A 10,849-nucleotide genomic window follows, 5' to 3' on the forward strand; every position below is an offset into this window, starting at 1 on the left:
ATGTTGCCTCAGGTTTTGTTTTGTTTTGTTTTTTCCTAAAGACACATGGAGCCAAAGGTTTGAATACAGTTGTTGAGGATGTAGTTACCCTAAAGATTAACTTATTCTCATTTACTCTGTGGCAAAGTAGGTACTTCTCAGCTGTGCAGAACTGTTGTTGCACAATTCAGTAACATACAGTAGTAAGATGCCACAACAATTTAACACCATGTAATCTTTTAAAAATATTCCAGGTGTATCATTATATAGGAATTATAGGATGATGTTTTTTCAAAGTGGTTTATTTAGTACCAGTATAGGAAGGCACCATATTGTAAAAGCAGTTTAACTGTGTAACACAGTGTGTATTTTATATAGAAATTGCTCGTGTCGTTTGAGCCCCCAGAATAAGTCCTTTCTTGTGCTCTGAAATGGGCATCTGTTGATTCAGTTGTTCCACATATCCTGGCATCACTGCATATTTTGAACTTCTGTGTTTCCAGAGTACATTTGATCTGTTCAGCTTTGAATCAGCTGCTGTGTCTCATCAGGGCAGAGGGAGTGTTAAGGAACATTGCTTTGCATGGCTGTAACTGTGTTACAGGCAGTGTGTAAACAGGAAATGGTCAATACCCCAAGAGTAAGAGACACGTAGCTACTCAGTTCTTGTTTTCCTTCCTCAGTTTGTTCACATGAATGCAGAAGGCAGATTTGGTAAGTATTTGTAGAAATGGGTACGTAAAATGAGGCATCATCTTACTTTACACTAAATGTTTCCTGAGAGGTAATTTTTGCTTATTCCATATTCTCAAGTGAAGCTTTATGTGTGAGTTAATGCAACTCATTCTTGTTGCAGTCTGAAATTGTTTAGGTGTTAATAAAAATAGTTGAATACTTTTCTTGACTTTAGGATTAAAAAGCATTATATGCATACATTGGCTGGTTTTCAGCAGGCAGACAATATATCTACCAACAATTAGCAGTAGAAATACAGAACTGTTTAAAAACAACTGATCTGATGATTCTTAACAACTGAAACAGAACCTTGTAGTTATCCATGGAGTATTTACAGGATGAATAAGAGGATTAAGAAATGCCTCATCCCTTTGAAATTCCCAAATGTATTGCCCAAACCTGATCCACTGGAGGTCATCTCTACTGTGTAAGAGAATTAGACAAGAAGAGTGCTTTTTATTGACACTGCAAGGAAGGTACTGGGTTAAAAAAAAAAAAAATCACTTTCCTGGAAAGATTTATCTGCACTTGATCTCTTATTTTACATAGGCATATGCTGTCATCTTTATCTACATAGGTTTAAGATACCCAGTATTTTTCAGAAGATAGAATTATCTAATTGTAAATAAATGCCATGAAGCTTGGAAGTAACTGGATTATTTTCTCTGTGTATATAGAATCTCCCTTTTTAACTCCTTCCTTCCTGCCAAGCCATCCATAAAGATAAAAAGTGAAGTGCACAGGTTTCCTCAGCATCTTTCCAATTTATTGTTGTGGCAGAGCTGTGAGATGTGTTGGCAGCACAGGCTGAGTCCACACTTTTGAGCAGCTCTTGAGGCTCTCCCCATGCTGCTCTCCAGCCATGCCTTGCTGCATCCTGCTTCCACATGGGAGGAAACTACAATGTGCACTCAGGTTTCCTTTCAAAGGAACAATTGGAAAAGAAGCCAGAATTGTGTGTGCAGTGCTCAGGGCTTCAGAGCTCTCAGTTCTGTTTCTGAGATGCTGCCCGGATGTGTGGTTGGGAGCCAGGGGCTGTTGAGCTCCCCACAGAGCACCCATGCCCTGCAAAAAGGGTGCAAACCCAGAGATCTGGCCACACAACTTGGGGAACCCCTCAACAGTATTGTCTTAAGTGAAGGAAAAAATATTGCAGAAATAAAAAAGCTGCTAAGGATCTCTTGAACACTTTCTGGTGAGGTCATATCACTCAATTTGTAATTTCTTTGTCCTTTTCTCTTTCAGCAAGACCAGGGTTCAGTTTCTTCTTTCCTTATGCTCTGCTCTTCAATTCTGTTGCATCCTCAGTTTTCCTGTCACATAACCCTGTATCAGCCATGGCCATTTTAACCTTCTTGATGTTTTCAAGTGTTATGAATGAGAGACTTTTCAACTGTTTTTTCCTCACTGAGGAGACACTTTATAAAGATCCTCTTCCTCTGTTCATGTAAATAAATTAAAGCTTACCTCGGAAATGTTGTAAGCATCTAGGTATGTGAGTACACTATCTAGTTGAATCCTTCTTGATGAAGTCATTTATTTATCTACATTATAAATTAAGGAAATGGCAAGGAACACGTGGTGCTGTAGTTTCAACCAGAAAGTAGTGTGAGAGGAGAGATTGGATCTGTGAACAGTGGAGACAGGAGAGCAGGTATCCAAAGGCAAGCACCCAGTTGAGTGTAAAATTACAGTCATGCTGATTATTTTCCTAGCATATTGCTTCTCCCTGGTTTGCAATTTTTTTGTGAATTCTTGATGCCAGACTTTGTAGGATAAATTCACTTAGCCTGGCTTCATGAGCCTTCAGAGTGTAATTCCGAACAATGAGCCTAATTTAATTTCCCTAAGTCACCCTCTGGAGGAGGGTCTTTTTCTGTTGAGGTACCCAGAGAATTTTGTTTCATATTATTGGTATCTATAATGTACTTCTCTTTCCCACTGTGTTTTCAGATAAGCCTGTAAAGCATCTGCCAGACTGAGGGCATTATTACAATTCCTATTACAATTCCAGTAATATTTTGTTGAATAAGAGCTCAAGGATACTGAAGTCCAAAAGACAATGAAACTCTAATTGCAGTATCTCTGATTTCTAACAGTCATTTTTACCTTTGAGAAGGTTGGGGAGGATTTTTTTGTCAAGGGGCTGTCAATAAATTCCCCTCTATAAGGACCTATGTTCTGTTCATTTCACCAATAATGTAATGAAAGTATCAGTAGTTAAATGTTAATAAGCATGCAGTTTGTCTTCACTTATACAAGAAGCTTTATTACCTGTAATTTAAATCTTTAATGAGGCTCAATTTCTTTGGAAGGTAACCCTAATCTACATATTCTAAAATATGCAAAGGTAATTAATTGTAATTAACTTGATATGTAGTGCCTGTATAGGCAAATATTCCAAGGTTAAAAGTGCAGGGTTCAAAGCACAATCGTTTCTCTGCCCACATAGGAGCTTGGTGTTACACATGAAGAGTATGTTTCCTCTTCTCTGCACCAAAAAGAACTGCTCCACCCCTTGTCCCAGTGCTGGCAGGCTCAGAGGTGACACCCTTTGCAGAGGTGTGCTCTGCCCATTATGCAGAGAGATTCCTAAAACCTTTTGACCCAGTTCTTGGTGTTTCCCTGCACTGTAAAAAGCAGCAAAGTCAACTGTTACAGCATTTCAAAGATGTATTGTTTCCTTGGATAAGCTTATGGTTTTCCTATTACTTATTCCAAAGGCTCAAATAATAAGCATGCAAATGATATGTCAAGACAGGAACCAAATTAAGTTTTTTTTTTTTATCTTACCTTTAAGAAGTTTGAATTGGAAGTAGCCAACTTTCAGATAATGGCACGACGCTGCAAAGGATGTTGAGTTGTGGAAGGCTTTAAAATGAAAGAATTGCCAACACACAAGTATGTTTTCTCACATTCAGTGACAGATTATTTCAGAGAACTCTGTAGCCCATTTCCTATTTCCTTTGCCCTTGGTCTGCTGAGTAATATTTGCATTTTTCCCTAAACCAGCATCTCTCCCCTCTGGACGGAAATCTCTGATAAGTGTTTTCCGTTGAACTTCCTTCAGCATCTACATTAAACAACGCCTTTGCCAAGGATCATTTCCTGAGGTCTTTACTTTCTGCTTTCTGAACAACATGTAGCTTCAAGATTGTGCCATGCCTACACACACACCACTCTGTTTTATTTAGGATAGCAGGAAATTTTCCAGTCTCTAAAGATAATGATTTCAGAAATCGCTCCAGAAATCTGTTACTTTACTATTCTGTAGGGGCTAACTAATTTTAACATGAATTTCATTTAAATTAAATTTTAATTTAATCTTTTAACTAATCTTTTGTAGGGTATATCTTTGACTATTTTTAAGTATAGTCTATATAGACTATTATTTTTAAGTATAATCTTTATAGACTTTACTAGCAAGAAGTGAGTAGACATTTGGCTTTTGACTTAAGGAGTCCTTATCTGGAATGAAGCCACATTTACTGTTGAGAAAACCTTGAAGTAATATATAAATCTTGGTAGAACATAAAGCTTTCTGTCAGAGAAGCAGTTGCATGTTACACTGCAGTTGAGAATATCACACTGACATGTGTCTGGGAGAGTTAGCCTGCAGTTAGCTACAGTGGAAAATTTCATTGCATAGCCACTTTCTGCTTTGATGGACACTCTTCATGTGCACTGGTGAACTTCATAAAAGGTCACCCAACCCCTTCGAAAGTGGAAAAAAGATTCTTTGTAGTCTGTGTTTCCAGCAAGCTCCTGCAGGATCTCCCTTCCTGAGCCAGGCATGGCAGAGGCTGCACACCCAGGTTAGCAGCACCCCTTGGTGCTGTCTAGCATGGTGTCTGACTGCTATGGCACTCATCTCAGTCCTGAGCTGGATGCTAATGATGCCCTTGAACCAAAGATAATGTGCTCAAAAATGATTGGTTGCACTCATCTCAGAGAAAAGTTACCTGACCTCCAAGTTGATAAGTATTTAGCATTCAAACTTTGCCATCACCACATTTTACAGTGATTTATCCAGGAAAATTTTTGGTTAGCCATGGGACTTAACACAAAGTACAGCACTAGTCTGTGGAAACAGAAGAATCCAGTTTTCAAGTGAAATTACTAAGTATCTGAACAGATATCTCCAGAAATCTTAAACCTCCTTGAAATGATGGAGATTTCCTATTAAATAGTTTCAAAGCTTAACAATTCTTGAGAGTTAGAGCTGGATTTGTTTTTTTCTGTAGAATAAGAATGTCCTTTGAGGATCAAGCACATGGTATAATGTTACATATTTTGTTCTGTGGTAATGATAAGCAATTTATATTTAAGGGACCAATGAACACATTAAAATTAATTATGGTGAGGTTGTTTGATAATAGCTTTCATTTCTTTTACAGAAAAATATTCAGCAATATACCACCACTTCCAGTCTGCTAAAACCGTTTGCTCTTTAGGCTCATTGTCCTCTGAGTCTCATTTACTGACTTCACATTTTCAACATTTAAAATTTTGGGGTTTATGTGAAGGTTTCAAGGGCATCTAAGGATTCGTTAAGAGTTTTACTGTGAAAATAAAATTGGTAAATGAGATGCCTTCATATTGGAATGAACTTTTAAATTTTAAAATCTGATAAAGCAATTATTTTGAGGCAACATGTAGAAGATTGCCCTTTTAAGTTTATGCATAAAATTTATTAGCTAACATTTTAACATACTTTATAAATGCTACTAAGGTAGATCTTCACTGTGCTTTAATATTCACCAAAAGGACTGTCTTGAAATTTTGTTTTTTTTTCTAAAAATGTAGTAATGGCTTCTAAGTAACTTTTTTTTTTCCTCTTTTCCTAAATTTGTCTTCTGCTAATAACCATTATTTGACTCCAGATGAATACTAATCTGTACTGTTAGATATGATTCTCCATATATTGCATGAATATTGGACAGTGACCAGTGAATTTTATCATCAAATTTGCATCATTTCCCCAACAGGGGGGAAAAAAAAAAAAAAAAAAAAAAAAAAAGGAAGCATATTTGCCTCTTTAGATGGTTTATGAGTATATTTCTCATTGAAGAGTTTTACAAAGAATAGCACTGAGTGTAATGTATTTTGTCTCCTGTACTGATGCAGGTATTCTGAACTGTTGTGGAATGATAAAAAAAAACGTGCAGGGCTGGCTTACTGACATTTATTTTTAAATCAGTAATTTATCTTGAAAGACTCTGCAATCAATACTACATACCACTGTGAGTCTGCTGCTGTTTTATTACCCTTTTTATTCAAGTGTACAAAGATAAACTATTGATTTTTGTTTGGTTTGTGTGCTCTACAAACCAAGGAGCAATGTCATTTTTTTTAATACCAAGGGTATATGCCCATTATTTTATTGATTTTAAATTAAATAAAAGTTATGTAAGGCAATAGTTGAAATTGCTTTGGGGAAAAATAAGTGCTATTTAAAAACAAAAATTCAAGCTAAGCCATTGAAAATAATTTATAGCAAGATCATCTTTCCAGCTGAGCTTTCAAAGAAATTTTTGACATAAGATTTAAAGTAGTGCAGTAGAGACAATACTGCATAAATCTGTACTGGTATTAAAGTTTACTCTACAAAAGTGACCAGGACAGTTCTCTGTGTTGGTGGTTCACCATATTGTTGTTTGTTTTTTGGGATTTTTCCAATGTTTTGATGACTTATTTCTTCTGGATATAGGCTTTGGAGATATCCACCAGTCCAGACATTACCAGTAAAAACAACAATGATGCTCCTGTGGTTAGCTTTATTTTTTTTACAGTCATCAGAATGCTTTTGATCCTGAAAATAGGAAGAAGCATTGCTATAATGGGGTGATGTCACTACTTTCTGCTTTATTTCACTACTAAGAATACTTCTAGCAATCACCAGGGCTGCCACATCAACAAAAGGATCTAATACACAGACATGAGAGGGCACTATATAGCAGATTATAGTAAGATTGTAATAAAATATAAATATACAGAGCTGAAAAAAATAGAAAAAAATGGGAGGAGAAGAAAAAATATTTAAAAATCAATACACTTTCCATAGCTCATCAGACTAGTGGGTTTCATGATTTTGGTTTGGGTGAATTCATGGCCTTCTATTTCCCTGTTCCTTCCTGTTTACTTCTTGAAGTGATTTGGCTGTATATTCTTAACTGAGATAAGTTGAGAGCTTACATCTTGAGAATATACAGTTTGCTGAGCAAATACCAACTTGTATATTCTTTTTAATTCTTACTGTGCTGGGAATGCATTGGTGTTGGTCTTGTTTATACAAAGGAGTCATTTACTTTTTGTTAGAAGTACCAGTAAAAGGCAGCTGAAATGCTGAACTACCTGAATACCAAGGAGCAATCAAATACTGGAGTTACTGATTCATGAAGCTTCTCCCATTGGAGACTCCACAGTCTTTTCCATTACAGTTTTGTCTGTCTTTAGCCCTTGAGAAAAAAATATTGTTAAATAAATCCTTCTTATTGTAATTACAGCCTATTACTTACTGGTCATCCTCTATGTGCTTGTGGATTGTTTTTTGCTTCATGAAGGTGTTTGAGACTTACCCTCTCTTTTTCAGTCCAGTGTAAACCAGATTCTTGCAGGCTTTTTTTGCAGGCTTTTTTCTCACTTATGAGATAGCAGAGACCAGAATATCAGTCTCTCTGCTGTGCTCTCCACACTCTGCACATTCCTCTTGAAATGAAATATCCAAAATCATTCCTAAAAAAGCTTCATGGAGTAGGCTGGTGGGATTATTTTGTGTCCTGATTCTGTACTGGTGCCTATGAACCTGAATACACTGTTTATCCATTGTACACCAGTATGCTACATGTGGCCTATAGAACCTGCAGAAAAGGAACTGGAACTGCATTTCAGATTGTCAGGTTGTGAGAACACACAGTACATTACAACTGATTTCTCTAAGGAACAAAATCTGAGATTTCATCCTTCCTCCAGGTTTTTTCCCAGTATTGATGATTTAACTTTTTTTTATTATCACTTGCCAGCTGAAGCAAATTTTAGTTGTTCGTAAAGGTCATTTATTTGAATATTTGGTGTCGTGCAGGACTAAGCTCTTGAACTTTTAACACAGGAGAAAGGAAGCCACCTGCTGAGGAGAGACAGAAAGTGATACTCTGGTATAAATGCTTTACAGTAGGGACAGACTAATAGCAGAGATGATGTACAGAAGAAATTTTATATTTAAGTGCATATGGAAGTAAATTTGTTTGACCTGTGCCACAGGAACCACAGTTTTTAAAATGGTCTTCCAGCACATTGATGTACTGCGAGTTCAGTTTTTCATAAATGAGATGTGGTGTCTATTTTCTGTGTAGTGGAGCTGAACACCATTGCATGCCTGGTGTTCAGCACTGAAGTGCAGGCAGACCTCATCTTTAAAAGATGAGAAACATTTTTATAGAGCTCTACGTTGGACTGGATCTTACCCTCCTTTTCTCTTCACCTGTATGCTCCAGAAAGGTGGTGGTTTTTAATTGCTGTTGAGGAGTTTCTGTAATCCTGAGACATGAAGAATTCAACCACTATTACTATGTAAGTGCCGTAAAACTTCAAGAACTAAAATGTGGGTGGAGATTCTACTGAATATATAGATACCCAGATACTAAGATATTGATCCTGGTTTGAGTTCCTCAGCTATTAGTTACCTATATGTATGTATGAGGTAAGAAACCTCTGTAGAAATACTCAAATAGACAGAACTGAGAAAACAGGAGCAGTTATCACAAATCTTTGAATTTCTTTCTAGGTTTGTTTTTTTGTTTTTTGTTTTTTTTTTTTTACTGTATGCTTTCTAGCCAGCAAATTCATGTCATCTAATGAGGCTTTTAACCTAAGTTACAAACTGTTGTATTCTTTCCCTACATGGTGATCAGAAATCCCTGCATGTCCACTTGGGTACAAACCAGTATCTGCCAGCTGTCTGCAGTGTGATAGTTATCACCAGATTTTTTGTGTCGGGGGAAAAAAATCCTGTGTTACCTATTGGTAATTATGATTTATTTCTAGCAGTGCTTGGGAAAAGGAGAACTCAAAAAAGTATTAGGAATGTGAAAATTAGAGATCAAGGTAGCCTCTGAATAGTGAAGAGCATTTATCTTTAATGTTTGACTTTTGTTGAAACACTAAATGAAAATTTTATCATGAAAAATGATCTGCACTGTCCTGTCATAAAATAATTCTCTGCAAACTGTTTTCTGTTATTTCCCATGTTGCTCTTCTGATACATTTATAAATGTCTCCATCATCTTGGCATACTTAATTAAAAAATTCTTTCCCCAAATGTTTTTTTTTTAACTCTTAAGTAAATTTTTACCTGTCTACCATAACTGATGAAAACTTGAAAAAAATCTAATCACTTAATGCTGACATCCTGACAATCACTTCCTGCTGGAAGGCCACCCAAGTGTCAGGATGTCTGAAGGACTGAAGTTACTCAGATAACACAGGGAATGGGTGAGGATTGCCCTAAGAGAAGGAAGGAAGCTTCAAGACAGCCTAATGAGCAATGAGATGATTTTTTAGACAAATGGTACAATGACAGAGTTATGTTGGGTGCAGGGAAATTTCTTCTTGCTACCATTATAAAATTACTCTTACATTCAGAAAAAAATGGGTCTTTTTATATTATATCATCGTTGCTAAATAGTTTCAGAAGTCTGCCATAGGTTTCCTGTCTAATCACAGTAGGCTGCTGGATTGTGAATTTTTTCTATTAATGAAAGAAACCCCATTCTTAAAGGAATGGGGTTTACAGATTCTGGACTGCCTTTTTATATGTAAATCACCCAATTTATGAGACAATAATAATGATTATAAAACCAAATGCTTCCCTCCACAGCTATTTTGTCTCAAGACCCTATCTGAGTGTTACTACTACAGATCAAAGAAATACAATCTGGTTAAATTTGTGGTGGGTGGAACCTGTTTTAGTTCTGAGTCTTTCTGTAATACCACAGCTATGTTATGGCTTATGTTATAAAATAGCATTTTACATGTACTAAATATCAGAGAACATTGTAAAGCACAGAACACTGAGCTATCTCATCTGCATTTGCTTTAGCAGAATTTCACAGCTTACAATTTATTATTTTAGAATAAATGTTCCAGAAGGATGAGGTTTTGTCATATTGCAGTGTGAATAAACATTCGTTAAGAAGCTTTAACCACTTATAAATAGAAATAATATTCTGGGAGTTCACAGAGTCTAAGAATAAGAAGTTATAAAATAGCAAGTTCCTGTAATGTGAAAAACTAACTCTTTCTACAATAGCATGACTGGGTAAGCTGCCATGGCAACTCTTGCAACAGATTCATTCCCTGATAACATTTCCCCTCAAATTAGATACATTTAGGAAGTGTTTGCTTCAGAACCATACTTTTTAAATAACTGTATTTCAGTACCAGTCATCAACATTCTTGGACATCATAAGATGCTTGATAAATTCTGACATTTCTGCTGGGCCACTGCAGTTTGAGGTTGTTTTCATGTGGTCAAATTCCATTGGACATCCTTTTCAAGGGAGGCAGTAGTTTAAATAAGGAAGAGACATTTTTGGGTATTAATTTCTTCTCCTGCTGTTTCTTATATTACTGTCAGGTAGCAACATACAATTTTTGTTTGCATGATTTTCTTACCTCTAATACTGATTGAGTGTTTTTTAGCAACTTGGGGACAGTGGTACCAGGCAATGAAAATAATGTGTAATGGAATGGTATTCTTGATAGCAAAGAAACTTTACACATCTTGGAATTTGAAATACAGGAACACAAAACATTTATGATTATGTTCTAGATGTGTCTTGGGTCAGGAATATTACTACACTTAGTGTGATCGAAATAATTTCAGCACTACATAAGAATGTGCTTAATAAAACCCTTGTGGGTTTTGAATCAAGAGCTGATTCATGGATAATTTTTAATTTTTAACTGAAGGGGTCCCTCTGCTGGATCATTCTATAAGGCACTGCACAGGGTTTTTTTGGAGGGTGGGTGTTATGTTCAAAATATAAATGCACCATGAGCAATATAAAGCATTTTCATAATGATTCAAATAAATATCTTTTACATAGTAAATGCAGCTGCCTTCACATGACTATAG

The 10,849-nt window shown here is 36.1% G+C and overlaps 1 protein-coding gene across 1 annotated transcript in view; it reads right to left on the reverse strand.

Annotated features, from left to right (window-relative positions):
• KLHL4 (kelch like family member 4) overlaps positions 1-3,635 on the reverse strand; it is a 73,358-nt gene extending 69,723 nt beyond the window's left edge. Inside the window, exon 1 of the mRNA XM_071757643.1 lies at positions 3,508-3,635. The gene's annotated coding sequence lies outside the window, so the exon portion shown is untranslated. The remainder of the gene's footprint in view (positions 1-3,507) is intronic.
• Between the last annotated feature and the right edge of the window lie 7,214 nt (positions 3,636-10,849).

This window comes from Heliangelus exortis, chromosome 14 (assembly GCF_036169615.1).
Source record: "Heliangelus exortis chromosome 14, bHelExo1.hap1, whole genome shotgun sequence".
In the NCBI taxonomy this organism is placed as follows: domain Eukaryota; kingdom Metazoa; phylum Chordata; class Aves; order Apodiformes; family Trochilidae; genus Heliangelus; species Heliangelus exortis.